Below are 22,310 nucleotides of genomic sequence, written 5' to 3' on the forward strand. Positions count from 1 at the left end.
GCAGGCACGTCCAACAGGTAGATCGGGATGTCTGTGGTAGATCACTGATCGATCACTGGCTCCCCCCAAACAAGCTCAACAACTTAGGCTCCCCTAAAAAAATTCAACAGTGTTGGCCTGCACACCCCCAAAAAACAGGGCTTTCCTTCCTAAAAAATAGTTCAACAACTTTGACCTGAACCCCCCAAAAGGGGGGTAGATCACTGCCAGTTTTTAACTCTATGAGGTAGATCGCAGTGTCTTGGGAGTTGCCCACCCTTGGTATAAGGCAGGCACCCCAAAACTTCAGCCCTCCAGATGTTTTGGACTACAATTCCATCTTCCCCAACCACTGGTCCTGTTAGCTAGGGATCATGGGAGTTGTAGGCCAAAACATCTGGAGGGCCGCAGTTTGGGGATGCCTGGTATAAGGCATTTTCCCATGTTCCTGACACCGTTATTTAAAAGGATGAGAATGGGGAACCTGTTCAACTAGTCCAACTCTTTGTAATGCAGGAATCTCAACTAAGCCTCTACTTTAAAAACTCCAAGGAAGGAGAAGTCCACCATCTCCCGAAGGAGTCGGTTCCACTGTCAAACAGCTCTTACCATCAGACAGTTCTTCCGAATGTTTAGTCGGAATCTCCTTTCCTGTAATTTCGTTTGTTGTCCTACCTCCCAAGCAGGAGAGGGGAAAAAAATCCTCCATGGGAAAGTCTTTTAGCTATTTGAAGATGACTATCATCGTGCTCGCTTCGGCAGCACATATACTAAAATTGGACCGATACAGAGAAGATTAGCATGAAGATGACTATCGTATCTCCTCTCAGTCTCCTTTTTTCCATGCTAAACATATCCAACTCCCTCGACTATTCCTCATAAGCCTTGTTTTCAGACCTTTGATCATCTTGGTCACTCTCACGTGCACATGTTCCAGCTTCTTAATATGCTTCTTAAATTTTGGTGCCCAGAACTGGACACAGTACTTCAGGTGTAGCCTGACCAAGGCAGGATATAGTGGTACTATTATTTCCCTTCATCTGGACACTAGACGTATTTTGTTGCAGCCTAGAATAACATCTTCTTTCTCTGTCTTCGTATGGTCTCAGTGGAGCAAGTTTTGGAAGCTCAGCACCAAATATTCTTGAAATTGGTGTCATTATTATTATTAATAGAGGGACCCAGGTGGCGCTGTGGTTAAACCACTAAGCCTAGGGCTTGCTGATCAGAAGGTCGGCGGTTCGAATCCCTGTGACGGGGTGAGCTCCCGTTGCTTGGTCCCAGCTCCTGCCAACCTAGCAGTTCGAAAGCATGTCAGAATGCAAGTAGATAAATAGGAACCGCTACAGCGGGAAGGTAAACGGTGTTTCCATGTGCTGCTCTGGTTACCGGAAGCGGCTTTGTCATGCTGGCCACATGACCTGGAAGCTATACGCCGGCTCCCTCGGCCAATAATGCGAGATGAGTGCGCAACCCCAGAGTCGGTCACGACTGGACCTAATGGTCAGGGGTCCCTTTACCTTTACCTATTATTATTAATAATATTTATTAAATCTGTATGTTGCCCTTCATCCACAGATCTCAGGGTGGTTCAGTCATGCTGCTATTGTGAGGAGTCAGAGCACACCATCGAGCCATTTTGAAGTTCTACAACTCCTTCTCTACAAAAACCACACCATCCTATTGCGACTGCATTTTGGTCCAGGTCCCCATGACATGCTCTATGGCTCTTTCAGCCAATACGTTTCTTAAAATTGGTTGCAGAGTGAGGAGCTTGAACATTCTGAACGGATGCTTGAATCTCCTTCTTGAGGTCACCCGAGGCCACTTCACTCTTCAGCCCTTCACAATTTATATTTATTTGAAGAATTGAGCTCCGTGGCAGTCTTTTCTAATAGCGACATAATGGTATTGGAGTTGGATTTTAATGGGACATCACTGCAGTTCAGGGCACAAAGGTATCAATTCTGGGATGAGGCAGTGGTGAGATGGCAATATTGAGGTCATATTTTTCCTAGCGCCTGAACAACTGGTGCAACAGAGGTGCAGGCAGAAAGTTATGATACTTTTGGCTGAAGGTTATGAGACCATTTTTCAACCATCTCCTATCTGTTCCAAATAAAGACAAAAGTAGACAATCTCACCCCCAAGCTCCCATGATCTCAAAATGTTAGAGATGTTTAGATATGAGGGTGTTCACTTGTTTTTAGCAGATATAAGACTTCTTCAAAAATTGGGATTCATTGGGTAGAGACAAGGTGTGGATTGGCAGTGGTCTTTACTGGTAATCCAGAAAATTTCAAAGACCCATCTTGCAATATCTGCTGGTGAAGCAGATTGATGCATTGAGTTGTAGGCTAGCTGTTGTTGACCCGAGGTCAGTTAGCTACAGGCTGGGTGACTAAAGTCAACACCAACATTACAGCCTTTAATCTGTAGTCTGCTCTCTGACCTGTTTTTAATACTTAACATTTCTATTTTTCCTGTGAAGCACTATAACAAAAAAAATCACATGCATTATCCAGTTGCCATCCTTAACAACAACCACGTATGTTAAGCAATTGGATTGCATCTGGGCTCATAGCACAATGCTAACCATGTCTACTATTGAATGAAGTGGGCCTTACTCTCAGGTAAGAGGGTTAGGATTGAAGTCTTACACATGTGTAGGCATGGATATCTCTGGTCAATTTCACATGCTTTTTTTTTATAACCATTGTATTATTTGCTGCATTTAAATGCATACTTCATAGCTGCAAAGTTTTCCCTTTTCTTGCGAGGAAGCCTATTCAGCATAAGGGAAAATCCCTTAAAAAAAGGGATAACTTGGCAGCTATGGCATACTTAGTTGGGTGTTCCCCCACAAAATACATAAATATGTGTTTCATCTCAATAAACACATTTCTAATCATATTGTGATGCTTTTGAATTGATGCTTTTGAATTATGGTGCTGGAGGAGACTCTTGAGAGTCCCATGGACTGCAAGAAGATCAAACCTATCCATTCTTAAGGAAATCAGCCCTGAGTGCTCCCTGGAAGGACAGATCGTGAAGCTGAGGCTCCAATACTTTGGCCACCTCATGAGAAGAGAAGAATCCTTGGAAAAGACCCTGATGTTGGGAAAGATTGAGGGCACTAGGAGAAGGGGACGACAGAGGACAAGGTGGTTGGACAGTGTTCTCGAAGCTACGAACATGAGTTTGACCAAACTGCAGGAGGCAGTGCAAGACAGGAGTGCCTGGCGTGCTATGGTCCATGGGGTCACGAAGAGTCGGACACGACTAAACGACTAAACAACAACAATCATATTGTAAAACATGTTTGGTAATATGTCTCCCAGATCCTAGCCCAATACAGATGTTGTGTTTTTATGTTGTGAACTACCTTGCAATCCTCAAATGAAGGGCAGTATACAAATAATAATAATAATAATAATAATAATAATAATAATAATAATAATATATTATTATTTATACCCTGCTCATCTGGCTGGGTTTCCCCAGCCACTCTGGGTGGCTTCCAACGGAAAAATAAAACACAGTGATCTATTAAACATTAAAAGCCTCCCTAAACAGGGCTGCCTTACATTATTATTATTATTATTATTATTATTATTATTATTATTATTATTATTATTATTATTTGTATACTGCCCTTCATTCCAATCAGTGTGTGTGGCAGAGCTGCAGTTTTCAAAATGGCCCTGTTCCTCTGTTTAGACCAGGCTTCCTCAACCTCGGCCCTCCAGATGTTTTTAGCCTACAACTCCCATGATCCCTAGCTAGTAGGACCAGGATGTTGGGAATTGTAGTCTCAAAACATCTGGAGGCCCGAGGTTGAGGAAGCCTGGTTTAGATTCACTGGGCAGCAGGTGTGCTGAGGATTGCATCCTGTCTGGAACCAATCCAGTACAGTCGTACATTGGTTTTCGAACAGCTTAGTTCTCGAAAGTTTTGGCTCCCAAACGCCGCAAACTCGGAAGTGACTGTTCCAGTTTGCGAACTGTTCTTGGAAGCCGGACATTTGACGAGGCTTCTGCGGCTTCCGATTGGCTGCAGTAGCTTCCTGCAGGCAATCAGAAGCCATGCTTTGGTTTCCAAACATTTTAGAAGTCGAACGGACTTGCGAAATGGATTCCGTTCGACTTCTAAGGTACAGCTGTATTTTTCTCCTCTTATTACAGATAGGGACTGGAGTTCCAAATGACTTGCCCAAATCCAGCTAGTAAACTCATGGCAGAGGCATGGATCTTAGCCTGCATCTGCACTATACATGTAAAGTAGTATCGTGGCACTTTAAACATTCATGGCTTCCCCCAAAGAATCCTGGGAATGGCAGTTTTTTAAGGAGGCTAGGAGACCCCTATTCTCTGCCCAGGGCTACAATTCCCTGAGCAGTTTAACAATCCATCCTTCTTCCCAAGGGAACCCTGGGAATGGTAAACAGGTAAGGTACTGCTGTGTGTTTCATTCAGAGCAAATATTCTGATCCAAAGTTGTTTTTTTTTAAGCATTCACTGTAATCTTAGAGAAATTGTCATCACAGTGAGAATAACTTCGTCTTCATTGCCTGGAATATCGTGCTTAATTCTGTAGAGAGCGATGGGATCATACATTTAATAAAATCCTGCTTTGTAGTCCAGAAGCGAACGGTCAGTATCATGTAAACATCCCAAGTGTTTCAGCTTAAAGTGGGGACACTGTGTTTTTGAGAGATCCATTGATCTGCAACGGCAGAGTTCCTATTTTGTTGTGCAAAGGAATCTTTCAAATAAAGCTATTCAAGTGTTTGAAGATGCCGTCTCTTTGATCTTTCAAAGCCTCAATTATGTAGGTACCACACAGCTGTGTAGTGTTGCCTTCAATGTCATATTATTATCTTTTTTTAAAGAAATGTTAACTCGAGTGGCAAAGATGTCATGTTTTGTTCAAAGTCTTTGTGTTACTGAAATTAAGAGAAAGGCTTCTGGTCTCTTGAATCCTAAGGCTCTGTTCCCCCCCCCCATCTGTGCAGTTGGACTTCATCAGAATCTCGTGAAAAGCTTGATTGTCATTCCAGAGCATCTTCAATAGCACAGCACAAGTAGACTTCATGGATGGAAGGTACATTTCTACTAGGATGGCCAAATATCCATTCTGATTTAAATGATGTGGTAGTATGCATAGTCTTCATTAATTGCCAGGGCCGGCTCTAGGTAGACCCTCGGTGGCGTGGGGCGCCAGGGCGCCTGGGTGCTGAGGGGGTGCTGAGGGGCGCCCCAGCAAGTGGGAGAGCTGTGTGGCGGCCTCCCTTTTCCCTCCGCCAGCCGCACTGCTCAGGGGAGAGCAGGGAGGTAAGCGAACAGAGCAGGGGCACTAGGACCCTGCTTCGCTCTGCAGGGTCATCCCTCACCCCGGCGCTGCGTTTCATTGGTAGAGGTGACGGCACATGGTAGCAGCTCTACCAATGAAACGCAGCGCCAGGGTTGGCGGGAAGGCTGTCAAACCTCCGAGGCCAGGAGCCGCGCGGCCTCTGAGGCACCTCGGCTGCTCCTGCAAAGAAGGCCGCTTCCTTGCTCCAGGCCCGGCGGTGGCGGGGTGGCCCTTCCTCCTCGGGTCCTGCCCTGTGCTCCTCAAGCGGCGCAGCAGAGATGCGGCGGGGCCGGCGGTCGCGGGTGTCCCGAGTGGGAGGGCCTCTGGCTTTGGCGGCGGCGGCCCTGCTGGTGGCAGCGACGGGGTGCTGGGCTGGCAACGGGGCCTGCCGGACTTGGAGCTCGGCAAGGCTGGCGAAGTCGCGCTCCCCTTGCAGCAGCCTCCCGAGCTCCTCCACAGGCCTGTGTACAACAGGCCTCCACTGGGCAGGGAAGCACAGCTGGGTGAGCTGGGCCGGCCCGTGCGCCTGGAGCTGAGCACTGCAGAGGAGAGCATCCAGAGCCACCAGAGGTGAGTGACTCAGAGCCGGGAGCCGTGCAGGCCGAAGGGAGGGGGGCATTTTTATTTTTATTTTTGCGCCAGGGTGCTGGGCACCCTTAAGACGGCCCTGTTAATTGCATTAAACTCCTTTAAGACAGAGAGTTTCACTCCTCATTAACAGGAATGGAAAATTTGTGGTCCTCCAGATGTTGTAGGCTTACAGCATAAACCTAGCCAGCCTGGCCAAGGACCAAGGATGATGAGAGCAGCCTAAGAACATTTGGAGAGCCACAGATTCTTCACACCTTCTCTAGTTGAAAGAACTGGGCAACGAAGCTTGTGGTGGCCAAGTGGGCTGGACATGTCAACGTTTTATGTCAGGAGGCACAGGTTCAAGACAGGGAGGAGTGGACTGATGATAGACTTTGTGTTTGGTCTGCCTCCGAAGAATGTCACAAAAGCAAAAACATGTCTTTTATTCCAGATTTAATGAGTTTAACGGGGTGGCATTGTGGCAATGTAAATCATGAATAAAAGAATTAGCTATGGAGCCAGGTCGAATTAAATCATTTTTTTAAAAAAAAACGTGTAGAAATGGGAATATTTGCTACACGTTGAAGTTTAATGTTGGAAGTTTCAGGACAGACAGAAGAAAACACTTTTTCACGTGGCACATTGTTAAACTATTAATTCACCCCTGTCTTAGAAATGGTCACCAATGTGGATGACTTTAACATAAGATTAGAGAGATTCACAAAGGGCGAGGCTATCTAAGGTTACTAGCCATGACGGCTATGTACTCCCTCCACTGTTGGAGAACATATGCTTTTAGACAACAGTTGATGTAAGTTGCAAGTGGCGAGAGTGCTGCTATGCTCAGATCTTGTTTGCAGGCCTCATATAGGCTTTGGTTTGGCCACTGTGTGAACAGAACGCTGGATTAGATAGGCCTTTTGCCTGATCCAGCAGGGCTCTTAAGTTCTTACGCAGATGCAATGACATTGGCATTGCAATACTTGCCTCGTTCCAAGGCTTGCCACAACACCACTGCAAGTCCCTCTATGCAATGACCACATCATCTCAAAAGGAACCTGGTCTTTGCTGATGCACTGCATGCAATTACAAATTTGTGTTCCCTAAGAAAGCAAGCTGTAGACCTGCTAGTAAGCCAGAGTGGGTTTAATTTTCCTAGTTTATTAAAGCCTTTCCAAGTTTTTAGATGGTCTATGAAATCTAGTCTCCCATCAATTATGTTCTTAAAAAATTTCTGAGACATTTCTTTGGACGAGAAGTAAGTAAGTGATGGGTTTGTCTTTTAAAGTGTGTTTTATTGTGTCATTATTTCAAATAATGCCAGTAACTCAGAAGCAGTTTGAGAGGCTATGGAACATTTGTAAATCAAGGGGGTGTGATTGCATGTGTGTGTGTGCGTGTGCGCGCACACGCGTAAGCCTTCAGCCAGATTACATTTTATCGGCTCATGAATTTAGATGCAGTTTCTTTAGCTCCATAATGCAGCTGTCTAGGGGCAGATATATGCAGTTCTCGAGATTGGTTGCTATTGAAAACTCATAGAGTGAAACTTGATAATTTGGGGGTCTGCTTTGTTTGTTGTTAGTTCACCGATGAAAAACAATCCACTTTGCAACAAACTAATACAGTCAACCAACGTCCACCTATGCCCTGGCATACAAGGCTTGTCACTTCAATGTAAGGGCAGCTCTGTGGATGTGAAGCTCTCCGCTTTAGTGAACAGAGAAGCCCCTGCAATCAAAGTAACTAGTAAAAATAGTGGAGTTTTCAATTTGTAGAATTCTTGGGTACCCAGAGCTTGAACAAAAAACGTCAGGGTCTGTGGCTGGAACCTGGTCATGTGAGCTATCACATACTATTTCTTCAAGCACATCAATGACTGGGGACATAAGAAGCCGTGGTCACAAGGCAGTCTGAAACCCTGGATTGGTTAAGTCCTTTAAAACTGTGGTTTGGAGACAAACTAAGGCGTGAATACAAGGGGTTGGGTCTTATAAACTACAGTGGTACCTCGGTTTATGAACACAATTGGTTCCGGAAGTCTGTTCATAAACTGAAGCGTTCATAAACTGAAGCGAACTTTCCCGTTGAAAGTAATGGAAAGTGGATTAATCTGTTCCAGACGGTCCGCGGAGTACTTAAACTGAATTGTTCATAAACTGAAGCGAACTTTCCCATTGAAAGTAATGGAAAGTGAATTAATCCGTTCCAGATGGGTCCGCGGCGTTCGTAAACCGAAAATTCGTAAACCGAGGTGTTCATAAACCGAGGTTCCACTGTATGTTAATTGAATTGTGCTCCTATTGGATTGCTCACTAATGACAATTCAAGCTCAAGATCCACTGGGATGAAAGGTAGGTATGGGCTTTCCTGGATGATCCAGAGCAAGGGTCAGCAAACTTTTTCAGCAGGGGGCCAGTCCACTGTCCCTCAGACCTTGTGTGGGGCCAGACTATAATTTGAAAGAGGGTGTGTGTGTGTGAATGAATTCCTATGCCCCACAAATAACCCAGAGATGCATTTTAAATAAAAGCATACATTCTACTCATGTAAAAACACACTGATTCCCGGACCATCTGCATGCCAGATTTAGAAGGCGATTGGGCCGGATCCGGCACCCTGGCTTTAGTTTGCCTACCCATGATCCAGAGCTATGCTGGTGCAAGTCCCCCAGCCTGGGGCACAGCCAGCAGAATTTAAAGCAGCAGAATTTATGACATAAAATCCAAAAAGGGAAGATGGTGTGTGTGTGGAAGGGGTGCAGAGAGACTCAGTTTTGCTCAGTCATGTGACCTGGGCCCAGTCCTCAAATGTTGGAACCACACTCACCTTATAGTTCAGCTGGCAGCAGCCCCAGTTTGAAATACTGGTAATTTATGACAACGTCCTGTACTTAGTCATGCCTAGGGATGTAAGGAGGCAAGGATTTCTATCAAGTCCCATGTACATTGCAATCAGTGCTGATTCTGTTCTGCTACAGTTCTTCTTCTGTTCAAAGCTACATTGTTCATCTGACTTTTTTGCTATGGCCAAAACTAACATAATTACATCATTAATTGCAGGACTAATTTCAGCTCTTTTCTTTGGAAGGAAATGTCAAAGCAATGCAGAAGAAAACATAGTTATTTACATAATGTTTGTGGAGTAAACAAGCAAGCAAACAAAGACAGTAAATACTGCTCACAATTGCTTGCTTGATTTCTGTTCTCCGATGTCGGATGAACATGCAAATTGCAGAAATTTCTCCTCCTCCTCTTTTTTCTGGCTGAATTTGCTGGCATCCCTACTTGTCCCATTAATTTACTGAGGCCTGAGTCAAACTAACAACTCTGAGATTTTGACCATCTGGCTTTGCCTACTCAACATCTCAAGGACCCTCGGCTGGTAATTATATTCCAGGTTTTGATCTCGATCTAGCATAGAAACATTGGAAACTGCTTCACACAGAGTCAGGCCAATGAATGATATGGCTCAATATTCTCCACATAGACTTAGAACCATGGAGTCTTAGAACTGTAGGGTTGGAAGGAACCCAAAGGGTCATTCAGTCCAACCACCTGCATTGCAGGAATCCTGCCCACAGCCATCCCTGGGTGGGCTCAAACAAACAACCTTCTGGTTAAAAGCCAAACACACTGATCCATTGTACTACAGGACATGGCTCATTGTGGCTCTCCATGGTTTCATAGAATCATAGAATCATAGAGTTGGAAGAGACCACAAGGGCCATCCAGTCCAACCCCCTGCCAAGCAGGAAACACCATCAAAGCATTCCTGACAGATGGCTGTCAAGCCTCTGCTTAAAGACCTCCAAAGAAGGAGACTCCACCACACTCCTTGGCAGCAAATTCCACTGCCGAACAGCTCTTACTGTCAGGAAGTTCTTCCTAATGTTTAGGTGGAATTTTCTTTCTTGTAGTTTGAATCCGTTGCTCCGTGTCCGCTTCTCTGGAGCAGCAGAAAACAACCTTTCTCCCTCCTCTATATGACATCCTTTTATATATTTGAACATGGTTATCCATGTTCAGGCAGGGGTCTCCCTCTGGGTTACCTGGAGAATCAAACTTGGGACCTTTTGAACACAGAAGTCTCCAGTGGCAGACTTTGGCTTCTCAAATTTCAGCAGCACCTTATGTGACACTAAAATTTGGTGCCCCCTGTCTCTCATGCTCCATTCTACAGCATTGTTATGGTGCCCCCTGTAGCATGGCTCATAGTGCCACCACACTGGTTGTGCCAGCCTCTGCTTCCACTGAGCTCTAGCCCTTCCCCGCAAGGTAAAGGTAAAGTGACCCCTGACCATTAGGTCCAGTCGTGACCGACTCTGGGGTTGCGCGCTCATCTCGCATTATTGGCCGAGGGAGCCGGCGTATAGCTTCCAGGTCATGTGGCCAGCATGACAAAGCCACTTCTGGCAAACTAGAGCAGCACATGGAAACGCCGTTTACCTTTCCGCTGTAGCGGTTCCTATTTATCTACTTGCATTTTGACGTGCTTTCGAACTGCTAGGTTGGCAGGAGCTGGGACCAAGCAACGGGAGCTCACCCCATCACATGGATTCGAACCGCCGACCTTCTGATCAGCAAGCCCTAGGCTCAGTGGTTTAACCACAGCGCCACCTGGGTCCTTCCCCACACTTTCCATAAAAGGCCCTTCCCCACACCTTACCCTAAAAAGAACCAGTAAATAGATTTTGTTTTGTGATGATTTGGGGACAAAATTGCATTTCACAAATCCATGACTTTTATTTTTATGTTTAAACTTGTTTCATATGCGGAACGTCAGAGCTGTTGGCATTTAGAAATGTTTAATTTAAATGCCAATCCATTTTTTTCAAGTCATCTATTTCCATTTAGGCTCTTAAAAAACAACAACCATGACAGTAGAAGGAGTCTGGAAGGGGGTGACAAGAAGCAGAATGACAACAATTTCCATGTCATTGATAATAAATCAATGCAGTATTTTCTCCCCACACCTCCACAAACATGATGGCTGGGACCTTCAGATGTTTTAATTGGCACACTGTGTGCTAACAAAATAGCCACCATTCTAATGCTGGAGTTAGCCATGTGAACTCAGTCAAAGCGTGCCTCAACAATGGAAAAATAAATCTTTTCATATTGGACGAAAGAAGATCAACTTCTGGTTACTGCAGATTAGCCTTCGTCTAACAGGATGTTCTTTGTTTTGTAAAATAAAATAAAAAAATTAAAAAAATAGCCGGACAGCATCAACATGGTTTACAGACGATTATTATTTTTGGCGGTGTAAGGAGAAGGAAAACACTATTGACCTATAATAGATGAATTGAATGTGGAATTTAACAATATGCAACTGGCCTCGTAGAATATGCATGCGGATCCACAGAAGCATTTTCAGCACAGCTAAGAAACTGCGGTTGTGAGTAGAGTAGGTGGGCAAAGTACAACTAGTGCATAGTTGGGGGTGGGGATTGAATGCAGATGACCAATTGTGAAGAGGGAAGTTACCATGGTCTGCTTCTAACCACTTCTTACAGAGAGCATCTTCCTTCAAAAGAAAAAGAGACCATTGCAATAGTATAGCACTTGCTCCCCCCTAGAAACTGTTGGAAAGAGTTTGGAAGACAGATCCTTACTCTCTCATAGCAGACTTAAGAACAATGGTGATTGCTCCAAGCACGTTAAAACTTGGCTAGATCCCTGTGAAAATACTTAGGCTAGAATAAATCACAGACACTTGGCTTTGCAAATAAGTGAAGGTTTTTACGCACAGAGTTTCAGAAGTTACAGCAAACAAGTTTCCATCCATTGGCACTAAAACAAAGACCTCCTAAGTGGACTTGGGAAACTTAACGGAAGTGTTTATAAAATATATCCAAGTGAGAATTTTTGGAGTGCTGACCAGAATGCTCAGAGATTATCAGAGGAGTATCAACAACACTTGGACTAAATCACAACTGACACTCTTTCCCTGGGTTGACAAACAGGGGCAGATCAGAAGATAATAGCATCCATTCTGTCCCATTCTGTATGCGGTGGGGGGCTGCCATCAGACTCCATCTTCAGCCTGTGTGGCAGCCATCACGCTTACAAGTCATTCCAGGCAATTAAAGAAAGAAAAGTAAATATCTCAGATTGCTTCATGGTGGGCTCAGTGAGATGCAGATTTTAGGAGCAATCTGATCTGTTCCTTGTTCCAGGAGATGAGGTGATTTCACTTCAGGAAGTGGATCCTCCAAATTACTCCCCCATCTGTACTGGTCGTCCCTTGGACATCCCTTCTCTCTCAAATTTGGAATCATACAATTTGAGTAGTTGGAAGGTACCCTAGGGGCCATGTAAGATACCAACCTGCTCAGTGCAGGGATCTTGCAACTATAGAACTCCTCAACGATGGCCATTTCTCTGCATAAAACTCTTCAGCAATGGAAGAGCTCATCTTTTCTCGTGCTGGATATTGCTTACCATTAGCACGTTTAGGTTTAGCACCTTTTCACTTGTAGCAATAATTATCGCTGACATTGGCTGCCCAGCCCAGGTAGCTCATACATGCAATCAAAACTCAGCATTTCCTCTTCCCCACCCCCTCTGAAATTTGTAAAAAACTAGCCATACGGTCTTAGTTTGAAATGACAGGAAGGAGTTGACTGATTCTTCACACTGATTGGCAGCGGGCATCAATCATTATTCTTCTGGCAATGTGCAACGGGAGCACATCACTTTGCAGCGAATCTGGCAGGTCTGAACGGGGATTATTTTGGACGGGTTTACCAATAAATGTCATGCCGAAAAATTCTCGACACAATAAGAATTCATCACCACTGCCAATCACTCACTTGGTGCCAATCCCCATTTGCAGGCTTCCTTGGATGGCGGTGTGAGCTGCACTAATGTCCCAAATTTATCAAATAGTATAACAAGCCTTTGGGGCCAGAGAAGAACACGCCAGACAAGGTTTTCAAGACTGGAGAGAGGAGGGTTCCATACACGGATGACATGGACTAGCAACAAGGACAGAGGGGGAGGAAACCAGAACAGAGTACTTCTTCACACAGTTTACAATCAAACTCACCACTGGCACCTGGCGACTGTCAACATCACTAGCCATGTACAGGAAGTGGCCCATCAGGGAGAGTGGCCTGCCAACTCCTTCCGGCCTGATTCAGAATGGTCACGGGTGACATGTGTTAATTTGCTGCACATCTCTCAGATGCTCAAATGAAATCGTTCAATTTTCAAGTCACACTTTTCATAGTACAGTCGAACTTCGGTTGTCAAATGTAATCCATCCCAGAAGGCTGTTCGGATTCCGAAACGTTCGGCAACCAAAAACTGAAAGCGGAAGCCTCAATACAATAGCGAAACTCAAAACGGAAGCTGCGTTCGAAAACTGGAGCAGTTGCTTCCGGATTTTCAGCATTTGGTATGATGACGGGGGCATTCAGGAACTGAGGTTTGACTGTACTGTCTTCTCCAAAGGCTCATCTTATATTTCCACTAAGACCACGGCCTTTAGTCTGGTAGCCACCACCCTTTGAAATGTGCTTTGAAATGAGTTTTGCCCTACATACAGAGATCACTACATTCTAGACTAGCTTCTCCCAACCTGGTGCTGTCTAGATGTTTTTGACTACAACTCCCATCATCCCTGGCCATGCCGACTGGAGCTGATAGGGAATTTGGACATACTGTAAGGTCAAGGAAGTCTAGTCTAGACTGTTTAATGCCTGCAAGAGGTGATTTTAGCAACAAACCTTTTACATGCTCCATCCCGAAGCGGGGGGGGGGGGGGGAAGAGACCCACAACATTGGATGTGCTCAAAACCTGGGATGAACATTTACAGCTCTTCTCCTGCATGGAAGCAGAGCTAAGATCACTTTTCATTGTTGGGAGTACAAAGTTTATCCAGCTATAGTCTCTCCTGGTCCTCTTTCTTTGCCACAGTACATGTGCCACATTGGTATGTATCACCGTAATCATAAGGCTCTTTGTCAGGTACCAATAGGAAATGTAATAGCATCTGGGGAAAGGGAGGGGAGGAGTTGAGCAGAAATGCAGTCCTGCACACCTCAGATAAACAGAGACTTAGTCAATTCACTCCCTTTTCCATTGTCCTGATTGACAAGTATCATAGGGAGTGGGGAGATAAGGCAGTTGCAGACAGACTTGGGGAAGATGTGGGGGGTTGGGGTTTTTTTGTTTTTGTTTTTAATTGGCCTGCTCTCAAGTCTGGGCCCAGTGACTTCTGAGTCATTTTCAGCTGGATGGTCCACCAATTCTGCATTCAGTTCACATAATCTACGAGGATTTTTTTTTCTTCCAAAAAAATGGACCGGAAGCCCAGCTTAACAGTGTCCACAGATGGACCCACTTGATCAGACTGTAGTGCATCACAAGCTAAAGCCAACTGCACTGAACGGCATGCTAAGCAAAAATAGGCTCCATGTTCCAGACAGCAAGGATAATGGTGGTTTCCCTCTCCCTAAAGTGTAACTGCTTATTTGCCCTGCAGACACTGCTGTCCATGCTTCTACCATGATGGAGTGGGAAGGAGGGAACATCAGCGAGGTTGGAGCCATGGATGTGTACTGGTCAGACCATCACCACCAAATGAACTCTCTTGTTGGTGCATGAGAGAGAGAGAGAGAGAGAGAGAGAGAGAGAGAGAGAGAGAGATCATTGCTGTTCCTCAATCAAATAACTGTATTAGAAACATTAGGTCAATTGCCCATCTAAGCCGGAATTCTGTTCTTACAATGGCTAGCCAGATGCCTGTGGGAAACCTACATCCAGTACATCAGCAAAGAGCACTCTCCCACCAGCAGTTTCCAGAAACAGGTATTTAGAAACATTGCTGCCTCTCCTCCATTGATTTGTCTAATCCTCTTTTAAAGCCATCTAGGTTGGTGGCTATAGCTGCCTCCCATGGAAATGAGTTCCATAGTTTTAACTAAATGCTGCATGAAGAGACTTTCTTCTATCTGTCCTGAATCCTCCAACATTCAGTTTCCATGGACGTCTATGAGCTCTAGCGTTGTGAGAGAGGCAGAAAAGCTTTTCTCTTTCCATTAGAGTGAATGGGGCACTGCGGCAGCAACAGTCTGCCATCACCTGCCTCTCTTCCTACTTACAACCAGTAGAGAAAGTGGCACTTTCAGCTTCCTCCTTCTTAGTCTCAGTGTTAATAGAATCACAGAATCATAGAATTGTAGAGACCAACCAATGCAGGAATCTCAACAAAAAGCAACCAAGATCTAACCTTTGCTTAAAAACATCCAAAGAAGGAGAGTGTGCAACCTCCCAAAGGAGTCTGTTCCACTGTCTAACAGCTCTTACTGTCAGAAAGTACTTCCTGATGTTTAGTCGGAAACTCCTTTCCTGTAACTTGAAGCCATTGGTTCAAGTCCTGCCCTCCAGAGCAGAAGAAAACAAGTTTGTTCCCTCTTCCATATGACACCCCTTGAGATACAGGTAGGTAGCCGTGTTAGTCTGACATAGTCGAAACAAACAAACAAACAAACAAACAAATTCCTTCCAGTAGTCACTAGAACGTCCTGGGAGATTGAAGTGTTCTCCTCCTGGTTTCTCTGTCTTGTGCCATCAAATGCCAACGGTGCCCTTCAGCTCACTATATTGGACAAACCGGCCAAACCCTACGCCAAAGGATAAATGGACATAAATCTGACATCAGGAATCACAAGACAGAGAAACCAGTAGGAGAACACTTCAATCTCCCAGGACATTCTATACAAGATCTCAAAGTAGCTGTCTTATTACAGAAAAAATTCAGAAACAGACTGGAAAGAGAAGTTGCTGAATTGCAACTCATTACCAAGCTTAAAACCATGGAGAGACCTGGTCTGAATAAGGACATTGGATTCTTATCTCATTATACATGATAAAGCTTTCTTTGGCCATCACACCTCTTGCTTTTCCTGCAAGACCAATTGCAGTCGTTAACAGTCGTCAACAGGTTTACCACTCCTATCAGCCAATCACTCATTCCCACCACCCTTCTGAGTAATACCCCTCCCCATCCTCTGACTATACATAAGGGTCTGGTGACTTCTGTTTCAGTGTATCTGAAGAAGTGTGCATGCACACAAAAGCTCATACCTATGACAAACTTAATTGGTCTCTAAGGTGCTACTGGAAGGATTTATTATTATTATTTTATTTTTTGTTTCGACCCCTTGAGATATTTGAAGATGGCTATCATATCTCCTCTCAGTCTCCTCTTCTCCAGGCAAATCATACCCAGTTTCCTCAACTGTTCCTCATACTGCCTGGTTTCCAGGCCCTTGATCATCTTGGTTGCCTTTGTAGAACTCAAGACGGAGGAGGTTGGGGACTAAACTAGCATTTGCTGACTCTGCCTGTCGATGACTTTGACTCCTCTTCCTGTTTATCTCTCTACCTTCTGCCCTACCAGTTCCAATGGGCACCAGCCACCACTGGGACCTTGCGCTGTGGGCTGTTCCAGACAACATCTGCTTATCTGCAGGCTTTTCCAATCCAGCCCAAGTTAGATCCAGACTTCAGATTCAGAGAGCTCTGAGATTTGCAAAGGGAGTGGGGGAAATATTGACAGAAAGTTGAACTCACAGTCACGCAAATATGCTTGCACACAATACCCAAATTGTATATGGCCTCTCCATTTTATAGTGATCCCCCTCAGGAGAAGATTAGAAAGATTTCTCGCCGTTCCCCACGACGGAAAGGTAATAAACAGCTTCTCTGCCACCCCTTCTTTTCTCTGCTCTAAACCTAATGTGTCATTCAGCAATACCCATTTGTCCAGTAAGAACATAATGGAATTATTCATTACCTCACTTGATGCCCCAAAGATTGAAAAATAGTTGTTACATACCAGAAAATGATTGTGCACTAAAAGATTAATAGGCAAGAGGATTCACCAGCTGTCCACCCTGTTCAGAAGGGGGGGAAATATATGTAAATCATGGCGGTTTCTGGCACAAAACATTGTACAATTTGCGCCTGGCGTCAGGGTCACAACAATAAAAACTCCACGGGCACATTTTATGCCTCTCCACTTCCCTTCTTAAGGCTGGGGTGGTGATTAACGGCATCTCTGGCACCTCACCCGGGAGCGACCGCTTTGGCAAGGCGGGAGAGGGGCCTGCTCACGAGGGCCCACGCGTTGAGCGCTTCATGCAAACGATCCCTTTGTCCGCCTGTGAGGAAAAGTTCAAATAAAACCCCGTTCCAGGCAGCCGTTAAGCCAAACGATTGTTTTCTCCCCTCTGTTTGGGAACGGAGGCCCTTCTCTTTCTCTCTCTCCCTTTTCCAAAAATGGCTCGTTGTAAATCTTTTTCCTTGCATCCCTTATATAGCAGCACAATACAGCTTTATTTACTTGGACGTTTTTCTTGCATGCAGCATCTGCCCGGCTTATCCCTGAGTTAAGCATCACCCATTACAGAGATTAATAAGGAAATTATAGTACAGGGAAATTAAAGATATATGGCTGCTTTAAAGGGGGGGGGAGGGAACGAGGGGAATTTTTGAAATGGGATGAAGAATCAATGAGGCAAAAAAGACAAGCCCAGGGATGCTGCTTCACTGCCACACATTATTTTTGTCCAACCAGTGGCTAGAAACTCAGAGTGCAAACAGATGTAAAGTATAAGGTAGGTTAGAACCAATCTCTTAGCAACTTAGGGAGCTGGCTTTTGCTGAGATAGATCATTGGTCCATCTAGTTCAGCACTGTCTACCCTGATGGGCAGCAAATCTCCAGAATTCTTTGCTAGATTACCTTAAGATGCCAGGGACTGAATCATAGATTGGTAGAACTTTCGAGATGGAAGGGGCTCCAAGCATCATCTAGTCCCAAACTATGCATTACAGGAATCCTGTCCACAGCCGCCCTGAGTGGGCTTGAACCTCCAACCTTCTGGTTAAGAAGAGTTTGGGTTTGCATTTGATACCCCGCTTTATCACTACCCTAAGGAGTCTCAAAGCGGCTAACAATCTCCTCTCCCTTCCTCCCCCACAACAAACACTCTGTGAGGTGAGTGAGGCTGAGAGACTTCAGAGAAGTGTGACTAGCCCAAGGTCACCCAGCAGCTGCATTTGGAGGAGCAGGGAAGTGAACCCGGTTCCCCAGATTACGAGTCTACCACTCTTAACCACTACACCACACTGGCTCTCTGGATAACAGCCAGACCAAGTACTTCACATGCAATGCAGGTGCTCTGCCCCTGAGTCATGGCCTTTCCTCATCCCAATCAGCACTATAGATGTGGCTTCTTCTTTTTTCCCTCAACCAGGGTAAGCTATAAGAAGGAATGAGGAAGCAGTGATTGCCTAGTGACTGCGTCACCAGCAACAATTGCAACAGTTTTGCAACAGGTCTTCTATAGGCTTTTAAAAGTTTGAAGTGGGGGGAACAGGAGAAAGAAACTATGCATGAACAAATAATGTGCATATATGTTTGTAGTTGTGTAACCCTTGAGATGTTTGTGGTACATGGGAAACAAACAAACAAACAAACTGGGCCTCTTTCATGAAGGTAAAAGGTAAAGTAAAAGGTAAAGGACCCCTGAGTGGTTAAGTCCAGTCAAAGGCAACTATGGGGTTGGGGCGCTCATCTCGCTTTCAGGCCGAGGTAGTCGGCCTTTGTCCACAGACAGCTTTCCGGCCAGCATGACTAAACCACTTCTGGCACAACAGAACACCGTGACGGAAACCAGAGCACATGGAAATGCTGTTAACCTACCCACCACATTTATCTACTTGCACTGGCGTGCTTTCGAAATGCTAGGTTGGCAGGAGCTGGGACACAGCAACGGGAGCTTACCCCGTTGTATGGATTCGAACTGCAGACCTTCTGATCGGCAAGCCAAAGAGGCTCAGTGGTTTAGACCAGAGCGCCACCTGCATGAACACTGAGGGAAAATTATATATATGCATGTATCTTCTTTTTTATTTGTCATATTTGTACTTCACCTTTTCCTCCACGAAGGAGCCATACAAAAGGAAAACAATATAAAACCTTAGAACATTTCACATTTAAATCACAGCAGGATGATATACATAGTACCATTCTATTGCCATGTGTGTCTGCTGAGCAAATTTAGAAGCCAGTATTTCACCATGAGCAAAAGCTTCACCCTTTGCTGGTGTCTCTGGATGAGCTTCAGAGGTGTGTGATAAGGGGAGGTGTCCTTTGTATCTTGAGTCACGTTGATGGGAAGCCCTCAGGAGTTGGACTGACCTCCTGGTTTGCCAGTTGCTTGCTTACCCCCCCCCCCATTCTGCGATAGTATATTTTCAGCGTATAGGTCAAGATCTCTGACATTTTTAAAATGTCATCTTCTGAAAAGACCTTGTAGTTCACATTTCAGCTGATGCCCAGAAGATAAGCAGTTAATGCTCTGCTTGTATCAAAGAGTGAAACCCCTGCCGCCTATATTTCATAAGGCTTTGATATGCGAATTATCATTTTGATTATGATTTTACGGTTTGCACTCTCCTTCCAATAAAACAAAAAAGTGCCTTAGGAAACAGCCTTCATACTTAGGAAATGGCTTTCATACAGTCTGACAAGGGTACCCGGTGACGGGGGGCAGGGAGGTAGATGTCTGCATACTTTTGATCAATACAAGAAAAGCCATGAAGGGTCAGGAAGCAACTTTCACACTCCCAAATGCATGAGATAAAGATTTCATGGTCATAGTCCTGGTCATTTGAAAGGGAAAGTGGGGGGAAAGGGACCAGAGATTGCATGGAGGACCTCATGTATTAAATCAGCCTGTCTTCTGAAATGGAAGAAAAGGGGAGAGTATTGAGGAGGAGAAAGTGCTAATCTGATCTCTTGGGCTAGTTCACCCATTTGGTGGTTAGCCAGCTGTCTGGCTTAAGGAGTAGTTAAAACACATGGACTGCAAGAAGATCAAACCTATCCATTCTGAAGGAAATCAGCCCTGAGTGCTCACTGGAAGGACAGATCATGAAGCTGAGGCTCCAATACTTTGGCCACCTCATGAGAAGAGAAGACTCCCTGGAAAAGACCCTGATGTTGGGAAAGATTGAGGAGAAGGGGACGACAGAGGACGAGATGGTTGGACAGTGTTCTCGAAGCTACCAACATGAGTCTGACCAAACTGCGGGAGGCAGTGGAAGACAGGAGTGTTTGGCGAGCTTTGGTCCATGGGGTCACGAAGAGTCGGACACGACTAAACGACTAAACAACAACAACAAAACACAGTTGGCTCCCTCACCCATTGTGTTTTTACATCCCCTTTCTGCCCAAGGCACCCAAGGGAGTTTACAATTTTAAAGGACTAAAACATCCCACAGATGGCTCAGTGGGAAACCGGCAAGCAGGATCTGAGGACAAGAGCACTCTCCGCACCTGTGGTTTCTGCAAGTGATATTCAGTAGCAGTACGGCAAGTAGCCATTGATAGCCTTATCGTCCATGAATTTCCTCTTTTAAAGTATATTTGCAATATAAGGCCCCTGTTTGGAAGAGCCCTTAGATACAGCAAGGTCTGAAATGGACTATGATTTCAATTAATTGCTAATTTCAGGCTATTTGTACCTACGGTGTAGAGCTACAGAATATACGGAACCATAAAACTCATTCCCACCAACTTGGACGATTAGGCCAATTCATGGAGGAGAGGGCTATTGATGGCTGTTGGACATGATAACTATTCTTGCCTCCACAGTTGGGACAGCAATGCTTCTGAATCTCTTGTGCTCTCAGCTCTTGTGCTGAGTTCTTGCTTGCAGTTTTCCCCACAGACATCTGGTTGGTCACTGTGAGAACAGGATGCTGGACTAGATGGGGCACTGGTCTCATCCAGCTGACTCTTCTGATGTTCTTATGGCCAGTTTTGCCTCTGGTCCCCCACACTACAGGCATGTGAGCCTCGCAAGGTGGTCCAGAAGGGAACGTTGTCTTCGGGCTGACCAGGTTCCCCCACTCCTGGTCTAAGATAAGCAAGCATAGAATTGCAAAACTCACCCAGCAATGCTTTAACTTTTGTTGAGAACCAGAATTTGCAAATTAAGTAGCACTTACCACTCCTTTCTCACCATTTTAATTCGCTCTGTCACCATGTTGCTGCCATCACACAAGCTAATTGTCCTTCGGATGCAATGAAGGAGCTCCCTCTAAGTCCCCAGGCTCCAGGACCTTCCTCCGCTAATCATTGTGTCCTGCAAGTGAGAGGTGATTGGCCAGCAGAGTAATTGTTTTGTTGACAATGTGCAGCAATGGCCATATAATCACAGGGCAATTATGCATCATTTGCAAGGATATTGGTTCCCTTGCAAATGTAATTTACCTTTTCCCCCTACGAAGAGGACACATCCTAAAGGTCAAACTCTGGATATTCCTTGGGAAATTGCTTTGTTCTTTTTTTCCCCCCAACATTTGTTTTTAATGTGAGTACCACTAAATTAACTGAATTTCCTATTTGTTCAATGCAGCCAATGACTTTGACAGCAGATTGACTGGAAAGCAGTACATAGGAAGAGAACGCATACCCTAAATATTATAAACAAAGCAAATGAAAAAGAATGGGATCCATCATGTTCTATCTGTCTCTTGTTGCTACTTATCTGTTCATATCAAGCGCCAACCAGGTGTGGGGTGATTAAGAGAGCCCGAAATAAAACTATTATCTATCAAGTTAACATTTTCCCCACATCGTTGGGAGGCGTGCAGTGATTGCAGCCTGCCCTCAATCATGTGCATCATGATGTTGAATTACACTTGGAAAAGAGGTGTTTATGCTACACATTCAGAAAAGACCCAAGGTTTGGTAAGGCAGTGAGAAGTGGCGAAAGCCCTCAATGGCTCAAAGAGAAAGGGGAACTTAGGGGGAAGCAGAGGAGCCTGCCTAAAACATGAGGGAATTGGCTAAAGGGAATGGATTCTGCATCTGCTTACACATGACATTTTATTCTAGAATCAATGGAAACCGAACATTTGGGTTTTTTCCCTCCCTATGTGGTCCACACACACACAATCTATTGCATATATTTGTGCCTCTGAAAAACATTTCTGGAGAAACTGGTTGCATTCTGAAAATAAAATCTCGTTGCAGATTGATTATGCAAAGGTGGTCCCCGCAACTTTAGGCTTATTAAGCGCACACTAATGCCAGTGTAGCCAACGTGGTACACTTCCAGATTTTTGGAATACAACTCCCATCAGCCCCAGCTCACATTGACAATGTCCAAAGTTCCTTGAGAAGAAAGGTTTGACAGAGTAAAGCACTCCGGGAACTGAAGCTTGGAGAGGAGGAATAGGGGCCTCCTAACGATTATCAGCAGTTACAGGTAGGTAGCCGTGTTGGTCTGGATCGAAGTAAAATAAATAAAAATCCTTCAGTAGCACCTTAAAGACCAACTAAGTTTTTATTTTGGTATGAGCTTTCGTGTGCAT

The 22,310-nt window shown here is 44.9% G+C and overlaps 1 pseudogene; it reads left to right on the plus strand.

Moving 5' to 3' along the window:
- Window positions 1-725: 725 nt before the first annotated feature.
- LOC118077380 (U6 spliceosomal RNA) lies at window positions 726-821 on the plus strand (annotated as a pseudogene).
- Window positions 822-22,310: the final 21,489 nt, after the last annotated feature.

Source organism: Zootoca vivipara, chromosome 11 (assembly GCF_963506605.1).
Source record: "Zootoca vivipara chromosome 11, rZooViv1.1, whole genome shotgun sequence".
NCBI lineage: Eukaryota > Metazoa > Chordata > Lepidosauria > Squamata > Lacertidae > Zootoca > Zootoca vivipara.